Source organism: Erythrolamprus reginae, chromosome 4, assembly GCF_031021105.1.
Source record: "Erythrolamprus reginae isolate rEryReg1 chromosome 4, rEryReg1.hap1, whole genome shotgun sequence".
Lineage (NCBI taxonomy): Eukaryota > Metazoa > Chordata > Lepidosauria > Squamata > Dipsadidae > Erythrolamprus > Erythrolamprus reginae.
Window position 1 is genome coordinate 86772607 of NC_091953.1, and position 19308 is coordinate 86791914.

General features: G+C 42.6%; 1 protein-coding gene across 1 annotated transcript in view; it reads right to left on the reverse strand.

Annotated features, from left to right (window-relative positions):
* Nucleotides 1–19308, reverse strand: part of TBL1X (transducin beta like 1 X-linked) — a 191098-nt gene that overhangs the window by 90026 nt on the left and 81764 nt on the right. Inside the window, 1 exon segment of the mRNA XM_070750848.1 lies at nucleotides 7057–7164. The gene's annotated coding sequence lies outside the window, so the exon portion shown is untranslated.

The following is a 19308-nucleotide window of genomic DNA, read 5'->3' on the forward strand; positions in this document are numbered from 1 at the left end:
TGTGCAGGCCCCGCTAACAGGAAGTCATCGAGGTAATGAATGACCGAACCCAGACCAGAGCGCCTCCTGAGCGCCCACTCCAAGAAGGTGCTGAAGGTCTCGAACAGGGAGCAAGATATAGAGCAGCCCATAGACAATGCTCTGTCTACGTAAAAACCATCTTCAAAGTGGAAGCCCAGGAGCTCAAAATCACCTGGGTGTATGGGGAGGAGCCGGAATGCCGACTTAATGTCGCATTTACCCATAAGGGCTCCCACCCCACACTTCCTAACCATGGCCACCGCCGCGTCGAAGCACGCATAGCGTACTGAGCAAAGCTCTTCAGGAATGAAGTTATTCACTGATTCTCCCTTCGGGAAGGACAAGTGGTGAATCAACATAAATTCACCACTGGCCTTCTTGGGAACCACCCCCAAGGGGGAGACCCAAAGAGTTGCGAGGGGGGGCACGGGAAAGGTCCCAGTATCCTGCCCTCAGCCACCTCCTTCTGAATTTTAACCCTAACAATGTCTTCATGACCCACAACCGATCTAAGGTTGTCAGACATGAAGGCCTTCCTAGGCCCAACATATGGGATCCTGAAACCCTCGGTAAAGCCCTGTAAGAGGGCAGCTGCCCTCCTACGAGGGTGATACCCCCTCAACAACTCCTCCAGCACTCCCAGCTTAACTGGGCTGGGCCTCTTTTCCCCCAGCAGGCGGGGGCCGTTTAGCCGGCCCTGCCCCATCCTTCCTATCCTTGCCCCCTTTGGGCTTGGTGAAAGCGCTGGTAGCGTGGGATCCCCCACAATTCCCACACGTGTGTCTGAATCTGCATAAGGGATGAAAACACGCCCCCTTGGCTGCAAATTCATGGCACGGAGGGGCAGCTCTAGATGCACCTCCCCCACCAGTCCAGGCCACAGGCGACGACGCCGGCTTGTCCTCCATATAGTGACCGCTGTCCATGCGGTCGCCACCCCCGGCCCGGGACATGTGGGTCGCGTTAAACCATAAGTCAGGGACCACCACATCCCAAGGAAGTGTCCATTCAAATGCCACCCACATCCTAAAGGCTTCATCGTAGTGGCGCCACACCGTGCCCTTGTAATCAAAATGAGCACAGGCAATCACGTCAATGTATTTAAGCATAGAGGCAGCCCGAGCTGGCTCCCTCTGAATCACCACTGAAGCATAGGTCAGGTATGCATACAGCCATGAGCTGAAGCACCTGCTAACCCTGATCTTCTTGGGCTTATCCACCTTAGCCTCATCCTCCTTCTCCTTTTTTGGAACTTCTCTGTTGAGGAGGGAGAAAAGATCTACATACTCCCCTTTCCAAATACGTTCCCTGACAGTGGGATGAAGGTGAAAACCCAAAGGCGTGGAGGGCAACCCCCACAGAATGGCAGCTGCTCTAACAGCAGCCAAAGGGTCTAAGACCATGGGAACCCCTACAATTGCCTCCCCCGACACCGTTGAGGGCACCGAAGCCGTCGAAGGGGCCTGTGCCACTGCAGTAGCAGTGGGGGAAGCCCACATCTGACTACAGGTAATGGCTGAATTACCCCCTGAGTTGACCCCACTCCCAAAACCCGGTGGCACAACGGCCTGTCTGGTCAAAGGTAGGAGCGGTGGAAGTGTTGGGTGTAGTGCAATCTCACCTGCCCCCAAAGGGGTAGAAGCCATCCAAGAGGATCCAGCTCCTAATGAGCCAGGTGTTGCTGTCATCTGCCCGGTCTGGGCTGCTGGTTCACCTGGTGGCCTGCCAAGTGCCACTGGAGCTGAAGGAGTGGCCCCGCCCAGCCCATATACCGATCTCCAGCGTGCATCTAAATCATCCAGCCTCTCGATGATCCTGGACCAGGAATGAGCAGGTATATTAGAATCAGGTGTAGAAGGACCCCTCATCCTGCCCGCCCTACTGACCCCAGGCTGAGCATCTGCTTGAATCAGCCGGGCCCTAGGAGAAGGTCTCAAGGCCCTTCTAGGCCGAGCCCCCGTCTCTGTAGGGGATGGTAGAGGCTTCTGCCTTTTGGGAGCCATTGAGACAGGATGGCTCAGAAGGGAGTAAATAAAAAACTTGTTCCTTGGGAATTGCTCAAAGGAAAACCTTCCTGGAGATTTAATAAGGCCAAGCAGCCCTCTCCCAAAAAAGGGGGAAGCCCACCGCTCGAGCCTGGGGCCTGTGGAAAACAGGCCCTAACCAGGCCTACTAGGCCTCCCCCTCCCCCCCGACGATAGTCAACAGAGCTGAAATGAGGGGGGAAATGAGGGAGAAAGACCCCCCAAGGGGAAGGCTCCCATCCGGGAAGAAGACCCCTTTAAATAAGGGATCTGCGGCTTTCCACCCTCCCACACCAAACTGGGCCTCCAAATGTTGCAGCCAAAATGGCCGACATCACGAGGCTGAAGATAGCTGCCGCAGGAAAGCGAACCCCAGCCGGGTGTTCGCTTCGTCGTCCAGGGCGAAAAGGAGGCCCTGAAGCCTGTCCAGCCCTTTTATAGGGCTGACAGGCTCCGCCCCTGGACGACATCATCGGCTGGGCCGAAGCTTCCAGAAGCTGGCCGAGATCTCGTGAAATCTCGCGAGATCTCGGCCTTTCAAAGATGGCAGCTACGCCGAAGGGCCGTGTCTTCCTGGCCCTGCAGCAAATCCGGGCTGGGGAGTGAAGCACCGGCCAGGCATTCTATGGGTCAGGCACACATGCACAGAAATGCACAGCAAACAGTGTATATCATCTATGCTGTTTGGGAAATTGCTAGGAAGCAGAGGCCTTTTTTTCTTCTTTTCTTCCCCCAAAACTAAGGTGCGTCTTTTACTCCGGTGTGTTTTATACTCTGAAAAATATGGTACAGTGGTACCTCTACCTAAGAACGCCTCTACTTAAGAACTTTTCTAGATAAAAACCGGGTGTTCAAGATTTTTTTGCCTCTTCTCAAGAACCATTTTCCACTTACAAACCCGAGCCTCCAAAACTGTAACCGGAAAAGGCAGGGAGAAGCCTCTGTGGGGCCTCTCTAGGAATTTCCTGGGAGGAAACAGGGCCCGCACCCTCCCTGTGGTTTCTCCAATTGCACGCATTATTTGCTTTTACATTGATTCCTATGGGAAAAATTGCTTCTTCTTACAAACGTTTCTACTTAAGAACCTGGTCATGGAACGAATTAAGTTCGTAAGTAGAGTTACCACTGTACAGTCATACCTCATCTTACGAACCTAATTGGTTCCAGGGGGAGGTTCGTAAGACGAAAGGTTCGTAAGATGAAACATTGTTTCCCATAGGAAACAATGTAAAGTCAATTAATCCGTGCAACCAAAAAAAAACCCGCAAAAAAAACCGCTGCCGCCTGGCTGTCACCTTTTAAAACAGCCTGGGGGCTTCTCAGCGACCTCCCGAACGCCGAAGCCAAACCCGAACTTCCGGGTTCGGCGTTCGGGAAGCCGCCGAGAAGCCCCCAGGCTGTTTTAAAAGGTGACAGCTGGGCGGCGAGGCTTCCCAGCAGTCTCCGAATGCTGAACGCGGAAGTTCGGGTTTGGCGTTCGGCTTCGGGAAGCTGCTGGGAAGCCGCCCGGCTGTTTTAAAAGGTCGCAGCCGGGCTAGGGGGCTTCCCAGCAACCTCCCGAACCCCGAACTTTTGCTGAACTTCCAGGTTCGGGGTTCGGGAGGTTGCTGGGAAGCCCCCCAGCCCAGCTGCGACCTTTTAAAACAGCCGTGCGGCTTCCCAGCAGCTTCCCGAAGCCTAAAGCCAAACCCGAACTTCCGCGTTCGGCGTTCGGAGACTGCTGGGAAGCCGCGCGGCTGTTTTAAAAGGTCGCAGCCGGGCTGGGGGGCTTCCCTGCAGCCTCCCGAACCCCGAACCCAGAAGTTCGGCAAAAGTTCGGGGTTCGGGAGGCTGCTGGGAAGTCCCCCAGCCCGGCTGTGACCTTTTAAAACAGCCGCGTGGCTTCCCAGCAGCTTCCCGAAGCCGAACGCCAAACCCGAACTTCCGCGTTCGGCATTCGACGACTGCTGGGAAGCCGCCCGACTGTTTTAAAAGGTCGCAGCCAGGCTGGGAGGCTTCCCAGCAGCCTCCTGAACCGAACCCGGGGTTCAGAAAAAATTTGCCTCTTCTTACGAACTTTTTTCGAGTTACGAACCGGCGTTCGGGAGGCTGCTGGGAAGCCCCGCCGCCCGGCTGTCACCTTTTAAAACAGCCGGGGGCTTCCCAGCAGCCTCCCGAATGCCGGTTCGTAACTCGAAAAAAGTTCGTAAGAAGAAGCAAAATTTTTCTGAACCCTGGGTTCGTATCACGAGTTGTTCGTAAGACGAGGGGTTCGTATCTTGAGGTACCACTGTATTTCCCTTTAAGACATGGGATAAGACAAGTCCTATCATTTTGATAATCACAAAGTTTCAACAAGTTCTTTGTTGTAAGGGAATTAATGGAAATGCAAATGGATATAATTTCTGGATGGAATAGATGTTAAAATAAAGGGGATTCAATCACAGTTATCTGCATTTGCTTATTTGTAAAACTAATAAAGGAACAATATAAAAAATAAAAATAAAAAACATTTGCTCTTAACATCTTTCTTTTATAAAAGTAATTTTTCCTGCTTGTCATGGATTATGCAATATTTCAGCCAAACATCACAAAACCTGGTACACTTTTAAAGATGCATATCAAGATTTCACCACTATGAAATATCCAGTTTTATTTTATTAGTAATAAAGTATAATTGAATAGTCACTTCTTTCTCTATATAGAGCATGTGTGCACCCTGCTAATTTTGCAAACAAACATACTGTTATAATTTACAACCTGCTAAATATCACCCCATATTTCTGCTTCAGCTCAAGAGTTCATAATTACATTCCCTGGGGAGCAATTATACAGGTCAGGCAGATAGGAAGGTTTGAAGTTGTTATATGATTTCACCAGGTTTCAAAATATACTGATTGAGCTGTTCTGATGGAAATTAGGCCATTTAGTAATAAAATACATTGATACTTCTCTTCTGGCCACCTGTTCTATTAATGATGGTTTTAAAGAGAAAAGCTTTGTAAAGAGAACTCTGAGAGCCTGGAATATTTTCAGTGAATATATGGTATATTCTAAGACCCACAAATGTTTGTGAGCATTAAACAGTTTGATAGTGAAACTTCTTTCAGTCAAAGTTTGTCAGTGCCATTGTAACTGATTATTCATTATAAATTTAGCCAATTAATATTCCACACAAGGCAAGGGAGAAAATCTTTATCAATAGCTGCTTCAAAATCTTCAAATCGAGTCCACGGAGAGGGGCGGCATATACTGTAAATCCAATTAATAAATAAAATCTCATTCTGAAAATTATGTTTCAAAGTAAATTATCAAATTATCTAACACAGAAATCACATGACAGTCAACATTCCATATAGCAGAAAGGACTGAAGATATTTGATATTTACAGTGAAGGAGACATTACACCTTTCTGAACAGTGTCTGGGAGGCTATGGTTGCTGCTGCACAAAATGCTGATCATCAACAGATCAAGAAACTGACAGATTCCATGAATGGAAGGCTTGTTATTGAAAAGAAGGGTGGAAATGTTTATCTGCACATTTTGAGTTGCTTGTTTATTCATCTTACTTTAACAGATGCAAATGAATGAGTGAGATAGGCAGATTTTCTTTTTCATTTAGTTGCATAATATTTCTGCAGACTAATAGTTGCGGAACTGCTGGTGAAGTTATGAAAACAGAACCGGTTTCATAACTTCACCAGCAGTTCCGCAACTATTAGTCTGCAGAAATATTATGCAACTAAATGAAAAAGAAAATCTGCCTATCTCACTCATTCATTTGCATCTGTTAAAGTAAGATTAATAAACAAGCAACTCAAAATGTGCAGATAAACATTTCCACCCTTCTTTTCAATAACAAGCCTTCCATTCATGGAATCTGTCAGTTTCTTGATCTGTTGATGATCAGCATTTTGTGCAGCAGCAACCATAGCCTCCCAGACACTGTTCAGAAAGGTGTAATGTCTCCTTCACTGTAAATATCAAATATCTTCAGTCCTTTCTGCTATATGGAATGTTGACTGTCATGTGATTTCTGTGTTAGATAATTTGATAATATATTTTTATATATTATTGATAATAATATTTTTTTCCATTTTTTAGAGGGTTTATTTTTTTTCCTGGTTTTTTTCCCCTTCTGTATATGTGCAGAAACCAAGTTTCCAGCACTTTGCATGCAATCACCATCTTATTTCAGCTTTCTTTTTTTGGGCTTTTTTTTTTTTAAAAAATCAACTTTTGCAGGGGGATTTTTTCCATTTTTTTTCTTCTACACATGCACAGAAACTGAGTCTCTGGCACTGTGCATGCGGTTGTCATCTTGTTTTCAGCTGTTTTGGGGTTTGTGTGTGTGGATTTTTTGCCACTTTGCATGTGTATGTGTGCAAAGCCCACATGCACCCACATGGTGTGAGAGGAAGCGAACTGACAACAAGGTAAATTAGAACCCACCCCTACTCCTTTTCTATAGGCTATCATATAGAAAAGTTCTGATGTCAGACTGATTTTGCACTGCTGGTCTATATAGGTTATTACAAGAAGCATATTTGTTCTTTGTAAAAGACCTGAATTATTTTTCTGAATAATGCTGGCAATTAATGGAACAATTTTACATATAGGAAATAAGTGTGTAAAGATACAACTAACAATATGCTCCAGATATATGGTAGTTCACAAAAAATATATGGATCTATAAACATTATAGGATTGTTAGGAAGAATGTGCTGAAAAGAATGTACTAATCCAAATAGACCATACATAAATCCAGTGATCAGGATTCCATTAATCTATGGAGAGGGGCGGCATACAAATCTAATAATTAATATTCACTTATCATTGGACCAATTTTTTTTTTAAAAAAACCCAGCTTCTATCACTTTTTTCCTTTTGATATTTTGCTATTCAATATCTAATTGTGGCTCAATTTCTTTTAAAAAATAATAGTTTACTCTATCATATAAGGTAAATCAGATTCTATGGTTTTGATAAAATAAATACAAAACTATCACTTTTTCAAATTTTTGTTCTTACCTGGCTGTAAGACCTCTGAGCTGTTGAAAACTGCTTCTTGCAGGCAGCTACAAAGAGGCTGGGAGTTTGAGTTACCATGGAGATCTTTACATTCAACAGTGGAGAAATCTGGGAAGATACGATGAAATATTTTGCCAGGTGAACCATAGAATGAAAAAAAACACCCCGAACCCCATACCCTATTGGCCATCTTATTTGCCACAACCAGGGGAAAAAATCCTTACTATGCAATCAAATGAAAACATTAATTTGGACAGTTAAATGCTCATTTAAAAAATCCAAATAGATAAGTACTGAAGCATAGTCTCAAATTCAACATCTAGAACCGCCAATAAAGCACTTAAAGCCCTTAATGAAATCCAGTAGATCTGTTTACCAATCAGTCATTTGGTTAACACATCACACTAAGTGCATAACGCCCTCGTTTTTGTGCCTTACTTTATGGCTCAGCATTACAGGTTACTAAGACTTTTCAGAAATATACAGTAGTTAAAACAAGGCATAGCTTAATGCAGTAGAGGTTGCCCTTGCTTAACAACTTTCTTGTTTAATAAATGTTTGAAGTTTATGACTGTGTTGAAAAAATAAATGTGACTGGACCTTGCACTTACAACTGTCATAGCATACCTGTGATCATGTGTTTAAGATTCAGGTTGCTTCAAATCACAATTGGTTTAAGTTTATGGTGACTTCAGCATCCCATCACAGTCAGCTTCCAACAAGCTATATCAATGGAGTTGCTGGCAGTAAAATTGCAACTTGTGGTTATATGATGTCTCACTTAATAGTAACATGGAAATGAAGTAAACCTTTCAAGTATGTGATATTTTCCTTAATATCCATATCATGTGGCCACAGATTTGCTGATCCCAATTGTGGTTGTTAAACTAGGACTACAGTATACAAAATCAACTGGATGATATGTGGCTATATGGTTTAAGGTTTGATTTGGTGCAAAATATTGAATGCATCACTGGATTTCTCTGAAGCTGCTTGGAAGTGAAGTTAACAGATAAAAGAATTTTATCCACTTAATAACACTGGATTCCAAGTAATTTCATGCACCCCATTTAGATTTCTTGAAACAGTATGGAAATAGTTTGGCACTGCCTCCTGGGACAGTTTGTCTAACCTCTCAGAGTAACCCTTTGCTGTTCAAACAAATACCTATCCAGGACCAAGCCTGCTTAGCTTTGTCAGGATCGTCTAAGGTCAACAAGGTGCTGCCACTTACAATGATTTTCATTATATAAGCACTCTAATAAGAAGACAAATGGAGTGCTCTTTCATGCTGTATAATATAAGATAGTGAAGTGTGCTTACATTATGTCACACCTGAACCTTTGGAATGCAAAAGGAAAATTCAATCTGTGCTACTCCTCCACATCAACTCTCTAATAACAAAAATTAAAGTAGCAATGGGATGGACAGAAAGATCTGTCACTGTGACTCAAGGCAGTTGCTTTTTTATTTTTTATGATGCAGTAAGAAATAAGTCATACTATTGGGTTTCATTTGAGAAAGACTGTATCATAAAAATACAGAAGTGTAAAAGTTCAGTTCTCAAATTCTCAACTCAAAAAATCAGAGCCCAGAAAAGCACAAAGAAATATCTATTTGTTATAACAAATATGTGATGTCTCTGGAGAGACATGACATTGTTGACCAATTTCAAATAGAAGAGGAATATGGAAATAAGGAGGAGAGGGCTAGAAAACAAACCTAAAAAAGCTGCCTTCCAGACTGATTCAGACCCCACATGGGGTAGAGTCAATCTATCAGTCAATGAGTCAGTCAGTCAGTCAGTCAGTCAGTTAATCAATCAATCAATCAATCAATCAATCAATCAATCAATCAATCAACCAGAATAGAACTGGAAGGGACCTTTGAGGTTTTCTAGTCCAACCCCTGACCAAGCAGGAGACTCTATACTATTTCAGAAAAGTGGCTGACCAGTTGTCAAGGTTCCAAGCAGGTGTGGACTGCTGCCCAGATGGGAGGGGGGGGGGCGGGACACAGTGGGGTAGCAAAAATGGAATTCCACCCCAGAGCACCCAATTTGCACTGAAAATTGAAATGCTTATGCATCCTGCATATGCTTATGCATCCTGCATAAGCCATGCCCACAGTGTGGTAGTAAAAATTTTGGTAGCCCTTCACTGGTTCCAAGTAATAATCCCATATCAAGCAAAACTCCAAGGCTCTTCTTAAAACCTCCAGTGATTAAGCCCCTACAACTTCTGAAGGAAAGCTGGTTAATTGTTCTCACAGTTAGGAAGTTTCTCCTTAATTCCAGGTTGCTTCTCTCCTTGATCAGTTTCCATCCATTGTTTCTTGTCCTGCCCTCTGGTGCTTTAGAGCAGTGATTTTCAACCTTTTTTGAGCCGCGGCACATTTTTTACATTTACAAAATCCTGAGGCACACCACCAACCAAAATGACACAAATCTAATAAATAAATAAATAAATAAATAAATACATACATACATACATACATACATACATACATACATACATACATACATACATACATACATAAATAACCCCCTCATATATACAATCCCATGTAACATCCTCTTATAAATACAGTCAATCATCAATCATCCCTCCTCAAATTTATACCGCTCTCTCATTTCTGGGTACTTCTCCTGTCTTTCCCCCTTTTCTCTCTCATGTTTCTCATCTCTCTCTCTTCCTCCCTTTTTCCCTCATTCCTTCTCCCTCTCACTTCTCCTCTTTTTCCATCCCTGTCTCTCTCCCCCCTTTATGCGTGTGTGTGTGTATACACACTCGAACCATTTCCAAAACCAGTTGAGGGCTGGTTTTTTTCCCTCTTTTATTCTTTTCAAAAACAGGTGTGGGCTGGGGGGTGTTTCTTATTATTTGGGTGCTTTTTACCATATGCTTCAAGAAGCACCTCTCTCTCTCTCTCTTTTGCTCTCTCTCGTTCTCTCTCTTATTTTCTTTCTCTCTCATGCTTTCTCTCTTGTTCTCTGGCGGGATTAGTCATCTGTTGTCCTCCTGATGCTGCTGACGTGGTGCCAGGGACAAAACGCCCACCCACTACTGAGGGAAAAGACGGACTGTTTGGGATGGGAATTAGCATCTCTCCCGCCGCATTAAGTAGGCAAGGCAAGGCAGAAACTCGCTGGACGCGGAGCCCAAAAAAAGCGCCTGAGGAAGGCAGAAGCGAAGCGCCCCCACCGCCCGCTCGCTTTCCAACGCTGCGCCCATTGCGCCGGGCTCTTTGCCTGAATCCGTCTCCTTTCTGAGGCTCGAGCGAACCTCCTTCGCCGGCAGCCGGGGGGTCGGCTTCGCCCCCTGCCCAGCCGAAAGTGTGCGTGTGAGGGGGGAGAGCTTGCTTCTGCAACCGCATGGCCAGAGAGAAGCGGGATAGCAAGGCGGCAGCATTCTTCTGCCTGGCCTGGGTGCTCTGCTTGGTTTTCCCGGGCTTCCCGCAGCATGTAGGTGGCCGAGAAGACCGAGCGGGACTGTGAGAGGGGTGGGCGTTCCCACAGCGCTCGGAGCGGCTAGCGGACGGATCGCCAGCGCCGCTGCAGCCACAGCTGTGGGAGGAGCCGCGCCCCAAGAAAGCCGGAGAGAAGGACGGATCGGGCGGGGACAGCCACAAGTGGAAGCCTCAGCCCTGGAGCTTCCACTTGCAGAAGCCGCCCCTCCCCTGGCTATTGCCCGCCGCTATTAGCGAGGAGAAGCCATGCCGCGCGAGGGGGCCGACTTTCAAAACAACCTTTGCTGGCCTCCGTCTCGCGGCACACCTGACCATGTCTCGCAGCACACCAGTGTGCCGCGCCACACCGGTTGGGAAACACTGCTTTAGAGAATAAGTGGCAACTTCTCAAATATTGGGATATTGTTATCATCTCTCCTCTAGTCCTTCTTTTCTCTAGACTACCCAAACCCAAATCCTGAAGCAGTCCATATGTTTTTAATCTACATGCCTTTAATCATCTTAGTTGCTCTTCTTTGCACTTTTTCCAAAGTCTGAACATTTTTTGTTGTTGTAATGTGGTGACCAAAATTGGATGCAGTATTCCAAGTGTGGCCTTACTAAGGCTTTATATAAAGCAGTGCTGATATTTCATATGATTTTGTTTCTATGCCTCCGTTTATACAATCAAGGTTTGTACAGGTATTAGCTTTTTTGGCTGCTGATCATCCACTAAAACTCCAAGGACCCTTTCACAGTTACTGTTTTTGAGCCAAAAATAGAAACTGTGCCTCTGCCAAATAGCTCTTTTGCTCTTAAGGAGGCTGGTTGAAAAAAGTCTGTTCCAAAATGCTTGAATTTCTGGACAGACATTTTTCAGGCAGTCCAAGGCAATCAACTAAAAAGCAGTGGCTCACAACCTTCCCTGCTGGCTTCTCCACTGACTTTCTGGGGAAGCCAGCAGGAAAGATTGCAAATAACGATCACATGATAGCAGGGCACTTGGCAACCTTTCTGCAACCCTTTTTACATAAGTACAGGTTGCCAGTGTCAGATTACCATCATGGGGATACTGCAATGGCTGTAACTTTGGGCAAAGATAGTAAGTCCCTTCGTTCAGTACTGTCATAATTTTCAATGATTGCTAAAAGAATATTCTTTTGGTATGAGCACTACTTGTATATAAAAGCTTTGATGGATTATTTCGTTTCTTTGAGAATTAGAATATTCAATTATTATCATGACAGCATATTATATATTTTACTTCGTAGGTCACCTTATGCAGTGTTAATTGCAAATCATAAATTACTCTGATTTTGCAGCCTAAAGTGCAGAAATAGAAACAAATGTACATATATAAACTGCTCCTTTTTAAAAGAGGTGGTTAAAAGATATTTTACAATAAATTTAAGACATATTAAAAATACTCAATAAGTTATCATTATAATAGTTCTAAAAATTTGTGAGAATAACCCAGGATGAATTTTTAAAAGCTATTTTGCCATATGTTCAAAGAAGATTTAGCCAGGCTTGGCAGTATTTTTACCATAGCAAGGAAAAGAAAGTAGAGGCAAGATTCATATCACTGGAAGTACTTCAGAAGTTTTTACAATTGCAAAAAGTTTAAATGTTTCCTGTTAAGGACCACCAGAGATGGCAGATATGCCAATGACAGTAGAGTCTGACTTAGAGGAGGAGGAGAAAGAGGAGGAAGATCAGGAGCCTTTGCTAGATGCAAAGATTAAGAACAAGACAAGAATACTTATATAGGAAAAGAAAATAGTCTGTAGTTTGTAACTCTAGAGAATTGTTGACTACTCCCTATAGGTATTTAAGGGTGGCATATGGATAATTCGGGGTGGCGTGTCAACGTTTTGTAATGGAGTCAGATGCTGTTTGAGAATTCAGCCAGGTTATGCTAGCCAACTGTTATTTTCCTGTTAAAATCCTTGGAGTAAAAGTGCCCTGTCTGCAGAGATGCTGGGAATTTGTAAAAGTAAGTCTGTGAAACTGGAGACTCTTTATCTCATGAAGGAATTCACAATTGGCTTTGATCTCTGGCAGCAGCCTAGCATGAGACTGTTATCTTTTAATTACTCTCACGAAGAAGCTGCCAAGAAGAACTCACATGCATGGTTTTGGCTTATATAAATTTGGCTTTCTATATAAAAAGATTGATTTGAAATATCAAGGCGTAGATTCCTCCCTCCTCCTCCTCCTCCTCATCATCAAAAAGTAAAGTCAGATAATGTAAGAAAGGCAGCACTTAAATAATCATGCATATATTCTCTGTTGTCTGGGAATTTGACAATGGCTAGATCCTGTAGCACTCTCCTGTTCTTAATCTGAATTTAAAATGATCAAATCATATTCTTCTTTAGATATATACTTGATAGCAAAAAAAGATTTGCAGAGATAACAAATCAAGTTAAAACACAACTGCCGAAATAGCAGACAAATCATGCAGACCAATAGTTGCTGATTCAGGAAAGGATTAGAAGTTAAATTAAAATGTCTTTTCTACTATTTATTGCTCTTTTCCATTTCACGTCAGGTTCCTAGAATCCATCCAATGTAAGCTAGAAAAGATAATTAGTTTCTGAACACAAACTCTAATGGGACATGTTGCTTTCAGGTTCCTAGAATCCATCCAATATAAGCTAGAAAAGATAATTAGTTTCTGAACACAAACTCTAATGGGACATGTTGCTTTCAGCATTTGCTTGGATTTTGCTTCCCAGCAGTACTAAACAACTTAAACATATTTAGCTGACAGCTCCACAGGCTACATTTCTTCACTAGAATACCTCTTACACTAATCCATTTATCTGGCTGACAGATGACTGAATCATCAGTAATATGAGGTCTATTCCATTAATACTGTTGTGGTCAAACTCCCAAGTATCCTTTAATAGCTTTTTGACAATTGCATCATTTATAACAAGTAAGCAAAACAGAAAGTTACATACAGATTTTTTTTCTCCTCTTGTTTTTATGTCTGTCCCACAATATAATAAGTTTAGAAATGTGTACTAGGAAACAATTTTTTTGAAGCATGCTAACTCTGTTTAACAAATGAAATCTCTTTATAATTACTTTTGTTATGCTGATATTTTATTATGCTGATATTTTAGCACAATCTTCGCAAATACCTTTTTAGGAATTAATTGCCCATTTAAATTACTCAGTTAACAAATATGTTTTCATTTCATTCAAATTCCTTATCCTATTTATAATCTCTATTTGCCTCAGAATAGGATATGGGGATTAGACTCTTGCATGTGCCAAGAAAACTTATTTACGGAAAATACACACATACAGTATTCGTACATCTCAGAAGACTTGTGATAAAAGCTTTAGACTTTATATGGGCACAGTGTTTCTCTGTTCATTTAAGTAATCAGCCCACCCACCCCCCTTTAAAGATTTCTGCATGAGTCTGAAAAAAAGATATCACTGCCTGAAGAATAGCATTAGCTTTAATAGTTTCCTTACAGCAGTGCCACATTTCACACAAAACTTGTGAAGAATGTGGCTACTTTAATGAATAGCAAAAGTGTTTATTCAAAACAATTTTTCCAATTATAACTGAAGTCTGAATTATTTAATCTGTAATTACAATTATAGTCATAAGTATGCATGATTTTCCAAGCAAGACGTTTTTCATCAATAAAAACTTCATTTAGATTTTCACTAGGCAATATCAACAAATAAAAATATCACCACTATAGAAAGAAAGCAGAACTAGGAATACACTTCTGTTTATGGAAACATTGCAAGCTATGTTAGTAATTTTCTAGAAACTTGAGAACAGGGAAAGCTGCAGTATTATTAGAATTCATTAATAGCAACCATTGCTCCAAGTATGTTTTAGCTACAACTGTTATCATCAACTTCAGATATTAGCAAAAATGTTTGGAATATAATGGAGTTTATATTTTATAATATATCATAAGCTAGGAAAGGCATTTCAATTTTCCTAAAAATAGTACAATTTATCAGAGTTTATCCTTGGTTCATTGTCCAAGCCTCTACTGCTGCCCAGAGAGGAAGAAGGAACTATTATCCAAAGTGGCCTGTTCAATTATAGCAATGAACATAAACATGGTACAGTATATTTAGGTTTATGTGCTAAAATTTCTGCAAATGCCAGTTTGCAAGCTTTATACTTGTTCTGTCTGGGTGCCCCCAGACTTCAACACCAACTGGAAAAAGCAGCCAGACACGCTGGTAAAAGCAAAAGCACTTTATAGTTTGAAAAATAAACACAGAGAAAAACCTGTTCTTCCCAACAGGCAGGCTATGAGGCTTCACAGCAAAGTCCTGACGGCCAGACAATACAGCAGACTTCTTGCTGGCACACACACCACTGTAGAGAATAAGCCCCCACGCCTTTTCCCCCAAGGTTTCAGCCTTCAAGGCCACAAGCCAGAATCAGAGACGCCAAAGATCACAGCCAGGTCCCAGGACTCCCAAAGATAATACTCCACAATACAGGAAGGGTGGGTCTCCCTTTTCAGTCTTTCTGGGGAGAACCACACCCAAACCCAGCTGTTACCTATTTAGGACTGGAAGTACCTGGCTAATTGTCCCCTTCGTTGGGCTGCTCTTCTCTGCCTGTGATCGATGATGGCTTGAGCATTTTCATCTAAGGACTCCAGGCTGCTTGCTGGGGAGAGCTCCACCCCGGGGGACTCTGGCTGTTCTCCCTCTCCCTCGGCCTGATATTCCTCCTCCCCTTCTGCCTGGGCCTCCTCCTCCTCCTCCTGTTCCTCCTCCTCCCCCTCTGAGCAGGGAGCCGGCAGAGGTTCAGCCGTTCCCTGAGGAGCCTCAGACGGAATCACAACAATACTAATCTTCCAGACGAAAATCATTGCAATTTTTACTCACCTGACATGTGACTCCAAGATTCTCACTTAGTATAAACTATGTTTCAAGTACAGAACAAGTTCTACCAACTGTTTATTAAAAGAGATAAAACCATTTCCTGAGATTAACACATTAAAATTTTGCTTTAAAATATGATTCCTGATTTTATTTAATGAGTCTATCTATAGCCAGCACCTTACACTGGTTCTATGATTAGCCTATAACAAACCCAGAAATTAAGGAAAGTGAATCTAGCAGGAATATTCATTGGACACAATACGTAAAGATGTTAAAGCTAGAGATAGTTTAAGCCTTCCTGATCAAACGGTATGTTTCAGTGAGTGCCTATTTTATTTTTACATCGGGGTGTCAAACTCGATTTCATTGAGGGCTGCATCAAGTTGTGTTTGACCTCAGGGCCCCCAGGGTAGACATGGCTGGGGTGGTGCAGCTTGATGTAACTTGTGTCGGGGAGGGGGGTGCCTGTGTTCCGAGTGCTCTGCCAGCAAAAATGGGGTCCTGGGGTCCTTTTTTCTGCCAGCAAAAACAGAACTAGGGAAGGCCAGGCAGGGCCTTCTCGAGCTTCATTTTCGGCTCTCATGGCCTCCTGTAACTCTCTGCCAGCGAAAATTGAGTTTGGGAGGGCCACACATTGAGCTCAGTTTTTGCTGGCAAAGGCATCGCGGGTCAGTCCTTTTCTATTTCTAAGGCGACCCTGTGGGCCAGATCTAAAGCACCCAATGGGCCAAAATCTGGCCCCTGAGTTTGGAGTTTGATACCCCTGTTATACATAGATGCATCTTGTTAAGGTTGAGCCTTAGTCTGTTCTTCCTCGTTCAGACTCATTCAACTTCCAGAACATGGGAGAAGTCATCATAGCATTGCTTAGATGTCTTGGGGTCAAAATGTACAGTTGCATGACATCAGAATACTGATGACAGTATGCTGATATTATGCTGATGATACTGTAGTAACAGGTGATATTTCTTGGTGGTTTCATGTTAAATGTTAATCAGGACAATAAGACAATTGGGTGCGGTGAGGTCTGAGGTAGCCCTAAGTGAGGGATTAAAACTTGGTCTCTTCCACACAAACAATCCTGACTAAACCCAACCATGAAAAAGGAAAACCACTACAACATGTTACTTCCTACTCCCAATTTCAGCAGCTGATCAAGGAAGATAAAAAAGAATTTAATGAAATTTTACAATTCTGTTGACAGCTTGGTTGATGGTTGGTGCTGTCTCTCATTGGCTGTGCGGTTGATTTGGATTCTGTGGAGTTCACAGACTGGTTGCAGGCCAATGTGTCCCTTAATGAAATTGCTTGTGGAGTGCAAGGCTTCAAATTTGTGTTGAATGATTTTTGTGTTGCTTCAATTGAACAGGTGCTGTTTTGTGTCTGTATGGACAGAGTTTAAGGATTTGGGATCATAGCGTTTGACTGCCAGCCAGTGTTTATGGATCTGAGTTTTTCATTAATGTGATGTTTGTCCCATCCCAAAGAAACAATGTAGTCTACAAATCAACTATAACAATTGCAACAAATTCTACATGAGACAAACATCACATCAGTTAAAAACCGGGATCCACAAACATGATCCAAGCTGCCAAATTTGAGTCGAGTATCAAAACCAAAGAGAATTCAAAGTTCTATTTTACCAAGCTCTATTTCTGTATCACATCTTCCTTCATTTCAGTAGCATTATTTCTCAATTGGTCTTACATAAGATTAAATACATTCCACCATATAAGTTAAATACTATTTCTTCCGAAAATGTTTAATCACTCTATCACATTTCTACTGACATTTTTACTCTTAATGCTAGAAATACATGTACACATTCCAACAAGACAAGCAGCTTTGAACGTATTTAAATTTATTTAAAATTAAAATAAGTAGAGTCAATATTATTATTATCTATTATTTAGTAATTTGGACACTTCAGTCTCAGTAAATAATAACAATTGATTGGCAACTTTGGGAAAGACCAAGAGCACAAGTAATATCGGAAAATTATTACTGCAGGTCTACAGCTTTATAGTCAAAAGTGACGTGTCAGAACTATTTTTATCGTGACATCACTACCTACATAACTGGTCAAGACTCTTTAAAAAGTCATATCCCTGAGTAGTAGAAATTACAGCATTCATTCAATGGTTCTCAACATGAGGATGGAATCGGGACCCCTTTGGGGGTCGAATATCCATTTCACAGGGTCACCTAAGACCATAGGAAAAGACAAATTTCTCATGGTGTTAGGAACTAAAGCTTCTATTCTGGTGCCTTGGAACATATTTTTACAATCCCACCAATCAGGCATTTACAGTGGGGGTGCCCCTCTAACCTTCCTGCTAATCAGCTTAAAGCTCTGTTGGGAGAATGGGTGCTAGACGTATGGCTGGAGGTCACCACAACACGAGGAACTCTATTAAGGGGTCGTGGCATTAGAAAGATTGAGAACCACTGAAAAAAATCACTAATTTTTTACTCAATACTGTTCTGATATACAGTACATATGGATCCTGGGCTGAACTTAGTAATAATTAATAATTATGTATCTTAGATGTATGGACAGTTTTAAAATGTTATCAATCAAATTAGAAGCTTTTATTTATTCAGCCTTTCTTTAAACAGATAATCTCTGAGTTAAAAGTGTTCCCTTAGCAAATGTTTGAAGTTGGGCAATCAACACTCCCTAGCATTTCTGAATGAGGCCAAAAACTACTAATCTTGCAGCACAACTGGGAATCTTGCAGGACCTCTGGGGCATCCCCCAACCTTTGAGGGCAGAATGGAGCTTCCCAGGGCCGAATCCAACCCTCCGTGGTTTTGTTCAGCCCTCTGCAGATCTCCCGCAATCTGTTGCAGGCCAAAATGGAGCTCGGATTCAGCCCCTGGAGTTTCCATTTCAGTCTGCAACAGACCTTGGGAAGCCGTTGGAAGGCTGAATGGAGCACTAGCGGGGGGCATAAGCCAGTGGAGATTGCTTGCTAGATCTTCACAAGATAAGTGACCTAGCATGGCAGGCTGGGGGAAGGAAAGCAATTTTGGGAGCATGAGGTATTTCAGTGGGTCTGGGAGGCTTTGGAGGTCTTAGGCAGGTAGCCTGTTCCATCAGTCGGTCTCTATGGCATCAGCACCCTGAAATGCATCATGTGAACTTAACGAGCCTCATATTTGATTAACAAATACATTGACAAAAGGAGGGAGTGATCTTGTTCAAGATAAGAGAGTTACTCCCATGAATCCTTGTGATATGAATGCAATGGGCAGGGTCCATTCGATTCGTAACTCAAGGACTACCTGTACTTTCAAGGGGAACATAAATTGTTTACTCTTTCCACTCAATCATTTCTGGATAAGATGTTTTTTTTAAAGGATTTAGAGGGAATAGACAGAGGGAATACACATGAAGAGCTCTCTTTTTAGAGCAATACATTTTTCTTGATTTGTTTACTTTTATGCATATGTTTACAGCACTAACCACACTTTATTGCACTCTCAAGCAACATTTAAATGGTCATTAACTAAATAACCCTTATCAAATGCTCCTTCTATGTGGAAAGATAAGTACACCACACCTGAAAATATACTACATTTGTGCATATATATTTGAATTACTTCTGTCTTCTCTATTCTGCTGATTTGCTGAAAGCACATTACATTCTGGCTCTCTAAGGCAGTGTTTTTCAACCAGTGTGCCGCGGCACACTAGTGTGCCGTGAGATATAGTCAAGTGTGCCGCGAAGCTCAGAGAGAGAAAGAAAGCAAGAGAGAGAGAAAGAAAGAGAAAGAAAGCAAGAGAGAGAGAGAAAGAAAGCAAGAGAGAGAGAAAGAGAGGGAGGGAAGGAGAGAGAGAGAAAGACAGAGGGAGGTAGGGACAGAGAGAGAAAGAGAGCAAAAAAGAGGAAGGAAGGAAGAGAAAGAAAGAGG